This window comes from Convolutriloba macropyga, chromosome 9 (genome assembly GCF_964194025.1).
Source record: "Convolutriloba macropyga chromosome 9, txConMacr16.3, whole genome shotgun sequence".
In the NCBI taxonomy this organism is placed as follows: domain Eukaryota; kingdom Metazoa; phylum Xenacoelomorpha; order Acoela; family Convolutidae; genus Convolutriloba; species Convolutriloba macropyga.
This window is the reverse complement of record NC_134476.1, coordinates 56,632,503-56,640,952: the sequence shown is the minus strand read 5'-3', so window position 1 is coordinate 56,640,952 and position 8,450 is coordinate 56,632,503. Positions and strand designations below refer to the sequence as shown.

Genomic DNA, 8,450 nt, shown 5'->3' with positions numbered 1-8,450 from the left:
GCCGTATTGAGAATTCTTGTTGTCATAGCCTTTAAAAATTTTCTGTTTTATATATCGTTTCCGTGGCTTCAAATGGTGTTAAAGATTTTTTTTATAGGAACTGAGGCTCCTGTGTATGTGTACATGATTTGAGATCTTCTTCGCTCTGTATGACAAGGTGTTTGTGTTGAATAGGCTTTTAATTATGGTGTTTGGGCGTTCGTGGTCGCCTGAATTTTTTGTGTAATCAATTGATTTACAAAAATCACTTCTGATTGAGCTCGCATTTGAATGTTTTTTTTAAATTTTTTGAGTTCCTCGAGATGAGTGATTTGATTATTTATATACTATGGATTGAGTAATAAAATGATCTGAGAGCTTTTTAAGTCTGTGATTGGCGGAGTTTTGGAGAATACATACAAATGGAGAATTTTTTTCATCTGCTGCAATGTCATTGACTCAGCATGATGTATCTAATGAGGTTAAGGCTCAAAAAGACTGCTCCATTGTTTATATTAAGATTGGTTCTAATTTTGCTTCTAATTTGATGTTTTGTCAATTTGAACATTTTTTAAACCCATTTTTTTACCAACCCAGATTTGAATTCACCACATTTCACCTTTTGCTACAAGTTACCGTGCGTACAGGGGTTCGAACCTCTCACCTCCTGCTTTTCAACCACTTCTTCTGCCACCGCACCAACTCTCACTAACTTCTAGGATAATTTTGAATTGAAATCAAATTCACATGCTTGTGAACTTTCTGTAAGGTTTGGAATTTTTCAGCGATGAAATTACATATTTTAGCGTGAAATGTTCTGGTTTTCTAAAGTTCATCGCTTACTCTAGCGGTGAAATTACATAATTACACCGCAAAATAATCTACGAATTTTGCCTTGAAAAAAAAACAACTTTTCACCTCTTATCTAACATATTTTTCCAATTTTTCCTTGACCCTGGATTGGCTCACAAAAAACATCCACAGTAAGAGAACGCGAGAGACTCGGGAGAGACGAACGTTTTATTTTTATCGCATTCACTGTCTATCTCACATAGTTTTGACACTTTTTTCTAAGCGGGCAATTTATTTATTTTCACCACTAAGTTAAGCGGTGAATTTATGTAATTTCACCGCATTCACCGCTTATCTTACGTAGTTTGGACACTTTTCTTCAAAACGATGATTTTATGTAATTTCAACGCTACCAGGCGATAATTCTTTTCACCGCATTCACCGCCTGATTTATTTAATTTCACTGCATTCACCGCTTATCTTACAAAATTTTGCGTTGAATGGTGTTGATACCTCGGCATGGGTTGTAAGAAGACTTGACGTGGTATTAGCTCAGAGTAAAGAGAGCAATGTGGTTATCAGAATTATTGCTCTGAAGATAGCTGAAGAACAGACTAGACAAGATGAAGTTACCATAGCAGATACTGTGCAGTTGGGTCGATGTTTTGATATGGAATTTGCTTCCTCAATTGGGTTTGTCGCGGAGCTTCGAGTTAATTGCAATAATATACTCCGGATTCATCTTCAATTAATAAAACTCGAAGCTCTTTTGGATGCAGTAGAATTAACTTATGACAGTATTAATTACTGCTTTCAAATATTTTGAGCCAATAAAGTTTGGTATAAGTTTTGCGCATTGTCTGACTGTATTCATCGAGTAAAATAAAATTAAATTTCTACAATAATTGATACATTTTACTCAACATATTTGGATACAAACTTATTCCAGAGTTTAGTTTGTCGATTTTACACATCAGGAAAATAAATCAAATATGAATAGCACCCCTCCGTTAATCTTTGGAAAATTTATTTTTTAAAAACAGAAAATATTCGGTACATTTGGTTTTGAGGAAGAAAATGCTCAATTACAAATCTAACAAGTTACTTGTATGTCCACTTCTATAACACGATTAGTCATAAGAAAAGTTTTTTGGTATGGTTTATCAAAGCTACCTAAACTTTAAGTGATCAGCTGTCTCTCCGCCAATTTTCAACATTAGTGCTAAATTTTTAAGACAAAATTTAACGGAATAAATACATTGGTTCTGTTAAATTTCTCATTATACGCTAAGAAAGAAAATGACATAAAATCTCTGTCTCCTGAAAAAGTTTCTGGGAGAATGTTTTGATTAAAGTTGCTTACAATTTGTTCTCATCTCAAATGTTGACTATATTGTAACATAAATGGGAGCTCTATTCTACTGCAGTCTGCTTCAGTGGGGGGGGGGGGGTAACTAAAATCACTACGGTGACTTCATTAGAGGTTATCATATACCACTAAAGTCACTAAAAATGTTTAAAGTGAAAAACATGCACAAATTTTGACGCACTTTTCAATTGACTTTTAGTTGTGAACCGCCGCCACGTGAATTCAGCTGCATAAAAGTTTGAATGAGAGAAAAATTAAAATCACTCAAAATGAAAAAGTCAAGGACGCAAAAGTCACTCAAAAAGTCAAAGCGGACAAGTGAATAACGAAAACGACCCTTAGAGTCGTGCTGTATAATTACTAAACTAAACGTGCCTAAAATAAAAAAATAACAAAGAAACAAAATATCAAAGAAATTAAAAGCCTAATGAAACTGTAACCATCATTTTACAGTTTTTAGTTTAATAATGGATAGGCAGGGGAGTAGGTTAGGTGATGGGGGAGGTGGAAGGAAGTAATTATTTGGGGGGCCCGCTAGGGTGTTAGCTCGATGGGGGATATTTGGGGGGGGGGACTGGAACGAGGGTTAGATGAGGGGCAATTGTAGAGGGGGCAGGTGGTGAGGGGGGAGGTAGTTGGATGTTGTCTGGAGTTTGAATAGGGCGAAGAGATTGTTATGGTAAGAAATTTTTCCATAAGAATCTTTTCACCTTGAGTATTGCCAGCAGTTCCTAATTTTTATGTATTAGTACCTAAGGTACTGTTAATGTCCAATTTTCGAAAACAGAAGTCAACATTCGAAAAGAAAATTCAAAAGTGCATGTTATGAACAAACCTAAGCCAGCTAAAAAAACTTTAGTCCGCTGTTGAATCTCAATACTCCTCTTCGATTCCTTGAAAGACCAACACGTTTACAAAAATGGTCTCAAACTTCGTTCGTGAGAAATTAAGAAGAAGAACTGGTAAACGAACCAAAAATATTTTTCACAGAAAATATCGTCATACTCTTACGTCTCAACAAACCAAACATGACGATATTTCCTACTTTTTTCAAACTTGAAATGATGTCAGTTTCTTAAGTTCTAATACCAAACTGATCGAATAATAATTACATATAACCCTAGTTTTAACTTAATGTCAAATTGGCGATTATTTTTAAAGAAATTTGCAAATTTTGTAAAATAATGCATTAATTTTACAAATATTTGCAAACAGGTCTGAATATTTGTGTCTCTTATAGTTCGCAGTTGGCCTTGTAAGGTGTTTTTACTACACAAATCGTTTACAAGGTGTACTTTGAACATTTGTCAATTATATCAACCATCTCTGAGAAATGGTTAGGAAAATAACCCACATTGATAAATTAAGCAGAGCTCGACCGGAACAAACTCGGCTCATCGTTTGCACATTTTTGCAAACTTAACATTTATTTGCAAAATTTGACCTTGTCAAGAAATAATTTGCAAATTTTTACAATTTTGGCATTATTGAGCAGAAATTTGCAAATGTTTGCAAATTTGGCATTAGTTTTGACCTAGGGAAGAGCAATGATTCCGACATAACCGTAATTTAAAAAAAATTACCGGATATATTTTGCCCCCCCCCCCCCAGCTTAATGAACATAAATTTTTATGACCCTTAGGCGAACTTGCTATTTTCTTACATAGTAACGCGCTACATAGCAATATATAATTTGTAACTGGGGGTTTTTGCCGTTGTGATCTTCGGAACGAAGTATACTGGCCAAGGTTATCTGACGTATGAGCCAATATCTATTGAAGAAATCTACATTTGAAGAGCTTTCGAATCATTCCACTCATGGATTTCTCCCCAAAATGCATATTTATACGAGCAACAAAAAGTCATAATGGAAAAAGGGCGATTAAAACACTGCCTATTATTTGGCGTTATTTTTCTGGTAAAATGTAACATGTTCTGGGTAATTTTGTCACTGCATTATCTTAAGGATTGCATGTGACTGAGTTCTTCAGTCCATTTACACTCACTGTTTCTGTGAATAGGAACAATAATGACTTTTGCACTGAGTGACTTTGACTTTTGGAGCATGACTTTTCTCCTAACTGAATATAACAAGGATTAACAACTGTCAACTGAACTTAAATATACTAAGACAGCAGCACTCCTACTCAGACCAGAAACTGAACCTTCTTTTTTACTTACCAACAGTGACCACTGACAAAGTTCTCATCCGCAATTGGAAAATTGCAGGTAAATGCTTTCATAAAACCGATTTTATTGATATTTTTATTTGTAGCAAGCCTTGAATTGGTGTTTTTCATTCAATATTCAATATCACTAATTTACGACAGGTTTCCGCTTGAAGTAATGAAAGTGCGATAAGACGATTAAAATTTTGGGTGCGACTATATCTATTGTTCTGAATCCTTTTTCGTGGGGAATATACATTCGATGATTTTTTTGGGATCTTTTTCATTTTCGATGGGCGGAATTTTCGACAATCGCGACTGGCTGGAGTTATTTAGGGATTAATATTTGAGAACATGAAGCCTATAAAGAGCTAAACTGTTCGCTTTTGGGGATCTCTTCCTCCTCGATCGATACACACGCCCGCCAGCTTCTAAATAAACATACACGCTAAGCTTTAAAACACAATAACGTTCGAAAAGTGAATTTTGCTAAACTCGGGGTGCTGTTTTTGGCGTTTCCTGGACAACACTTACAATACTGTTTTCAAATAGTTTGAGCCAATTAACTTGTTCTCATATAATGTCACCACAGTCACCTTTTTTCTGCTTGATCTCAAAACTGTGCGTCCCATTAAGACATTTTGCTATATTGTTTTTGGTAATAAAACTTAAAGTCGGTTACAGGGGCGCAAATGAGGCTTATCAGAACATTGTATTTTATAAATTTTTCCGATTTAATATTTATAATTTTGGGTTGTTGAATGAAAATTTTCCAAACATTTTGGGTATGCAATCATCATCTAAAGGTAAATATTTGGAATTTAATGACTTATTGTTCTAGTTAAACCTACATTTTGAAATTTTTCTCAATTTAAGTTTAAAAATGTTGATAAACTTTGTTTTGTCACAAAAAATGAAGATTCGAGAGTTTGTAGCAATTTGTGCAAACGCACATTAGGAGGCTGTTTGTTTTACTTTCTAGGTCTGAAGTATCTTACAACACCCTATGGACATTTTTTACCATGTTTCCACTCTGAAGTATTTCCTTATTCAAAGTAGTTGATTGTTTCTTTAAACAGGCAGAGTTTATTTATAAAAATATGCTTAAATATCAATAACCAAAACATATAAAAAATTACAAGTACTATTAGTCAACTTTTTCAATAAAAATGTAAAAATTTAGTGCGCTATCATATCTGAAAATATCTGCCAAATTTAACAGTTTTTCAGAATTGGAAAAAAAGTTATAACAGATATTTTCTTCGGAAGTCAAACGAAGCAAGCGTGGCGTAGTGGTTAAGATGTTAGATTAGCATCTTGCAGACACGTGGTTCGAACTCCTGTGTGGATTTTTTTTGTAAGCTACATCCCTATTATTTAAGTTTTTCCCGTCTGTCGTTTGAGAGCAATTCATCCGACGTTAGTCGGCTAATGTTTAGATAAGTTTTTTTCAACCTTTTCAAACTGTAAATTGCAGTTTTGACGAATTTACTGAGATGTTCAATCGCCTCTTCGTTATACGGATCGAATAGTTTTCTGATTTTCCTGGAAGAATTTGGAAGCATAAACCCAAAAAAACCAAAACTAACAGCACAATTTAACAATATCAAACCACAAATTTTCACTTTTTTTGAGTCAAAATATTAACACTCAACTGAAGTAACGAAGCTTTGATGTGTTTAACTTTATATCTTTTCTTTTTTTCCCCAGAAAGCTCCTCCAAGAGGACGTAAGAGTCAGTAGAGTATCATTAGTGCTATGTACTGTGGACCGGGAAAAATGTTTCCTGTCTCTATTCTGTGATACTGTTCCCGTGGAACTCCATAGATTATAGTAGGCCAATCCGAATACATTTATGCACGCAAATACATTACTTCCCACCTGAGAAACAAATTGTAACATGTTTTCTCTGTTCTCAGCAAGATTAAGGAATACGGTCAAGTTTTTATGTTTATCATAGTGTTTCATACAAAATCTAACCAAGTGTAATACATCAACCTACAGAGAACCTACATTTCTGGAAACCAAATTGTGTCTTATTGAGAATTTAAGAGTCTTCGAGGAAATCATTTATTGATTTATCTTTTAAAAGTACTTTTGAAATTCTCGTGGTGAAATATCTTGAATGATAGAAATGTTAAGCGTGTTAAAGGAAATGTTCAAAGACATGAACTTTGACCCATTCCACCACTTCCATTATGATCGCTTTGAAGTGTTTGCGCCTGATGCACTGAAATTACAGAAACAATTTTTCAAACTGAGAACTCAGTATGAAACATTTATTATAATTTCTTTTGCAACTGTTTCTGCAACCCCACCTTTTTAGCTTACTCCTGTTCCGGAAAATTTTACTTGGAAAGAAATTTCAGTTATGACTGAGATAATTATAAAATTTATGAAGCTTCACCACTTTCATTCATTCAGCTTCGTTTCTAGGGCTATGAAGATTTTTTATTGCTTATGTTTGGATAAAATGTCGGAAAAAGCTTAAACTTGCTTTCGGGAGAAAAACTTTGACTGTAACATTCAAGTTATTAGTAAGTCAAAAATTTGAATTTGTACTGATGTGAATATTTTGGACTTCGATTCAATTTGAATATAACTCTTAGGAGAAAAAGTTCTGAGTTTTTGAACGCTTTGTAAATTTTCAGGTTTGCACGTCACATTACTGATTAAGAGCTGTACATTATATTTTTAAGAACAACGAGATGAAAAAATATTAAAACGCTATTGCTGTTCATGGTGTATAGGCATCCAATCAGAATACATATCATTCAAGCCAATTCATTATTTCTCGTCAGCGAGAAACTTTCAAGCTGGGTTTTAACAACATTTATTGGCTTTTGGTTTCTAAATATTATATCCTGTGGCCTTTAAAGCAAGCTTTTAAAAGATCAGTGAATTTGGTAGAGGTTTATTTATGTTAATCAGAGTGAGTTATGTGTATATGGCTGCCTCCGCGTCATGGAGCCACGGAGCCAGCCACATACACATTACTCTTTTTTTCCATTTATATTTCACTCTATACTCCTTTCTTATACAATTAAAAACAATCATTTCTTGTCGCACTTAATGCCACCCACTAGTACAGAGCTGAGCTGGTAGTTAACCGTTATCAGACGGATAGTTTTAGTTCGATCCCCACTGACTCCGTTGGATGTCTCCAGATAATAGTGTAACTAAGGAGACTGTGTAAAAAGCACGTAAAACTAAATTGCGAAAATCTGTCAAGCCACTTTGTGGATAACTTGCACAAAAACCCATCTTAACTCGTTTATTTTTTTGTTAATATTTATATTAAAAAATAAATAATGGTGAAACATCTGCAAAGCAGGTTCCCTGATAATCGAAGACCCATAGAACTCAAATTCGTCATTTCTATCTTTAATACCTTTGTCATCAAATGCATCAAAAGCTATCTTATATTGTTCCATAGTCACTAAATGATGTTTTTTACTATCAACAGTATAATTAGTTTCATATTGACTTTCAACCTTATATATTGCATTAGTATATTCTTCTATAGTAAATTGGTTTTTATTAGCAGCTTTAGTTATTCCTTTTAACTATTTCTTTTTACTCTTCTTTAACTGTATTAAAACAATATGCTTTTGCTTTAAGGAAACAAGCTTCCATAATAGTATCATTAGGTAGCTCTGCTTTCATTTGACTCAACCTTGAGTTATGTAATATGCCACTTATCTTATTCATTTCAGTTTTTACATTACCATCTGAAGGCACATTTCTATTTCTATTTATAAATATACTATCAGTGTCTCTATAATGATAACTACCATTTAACTCTTTCTCTAAGTAATCATATATAGCTTCATGCATATATAGTTTAGTTTTTTCTAAAATAACAAATCCAATTTAATAAAATAATGTAACTTAACATCTCCTCTTGTTTAATGTACAGCAACCAAATCTTTATCAAACTATACAGCATACATAAAGTTAAATTTTTCTACCAATTTAACATATCTTTCTACATCAATAACTAACTCCACATCTTGTCTATTATCTACAATTTCTATTGTTTTTCCATAGAATGCATTTTTCAGTAGTTTAAAGAACACATCACCAAATTTATCACCTTTAAATTTAGCTTCTTTCCCTTTGTGAATATTTATCTCAAAATA

General features: G+C 33.5%; 1 protein-coding gene across 2 annotated transcripts in view; it reads left to right on the top strand.

Moving 5' to 3' along the window:
* Window positions 1-4,158: 4,158 nt before the first annotated feature.
* LOC142345484 (uncharacterized) overlaps window positions 4,159-8,450 on the top strand; it is a 28,006-nt gene continuing 23,714 nt past the window's right edge. For both annotated transcript variants that reach the window (XM_075397550.1, XM_075397549.1), the window contains exon 1: window positions 4,159-4,369. The gene's annotated coding sequence lies outside the window, so the exon portion shown is untranslated. The remainder of the gene's footprint in view (window positions 4,370-8,450) is intronic.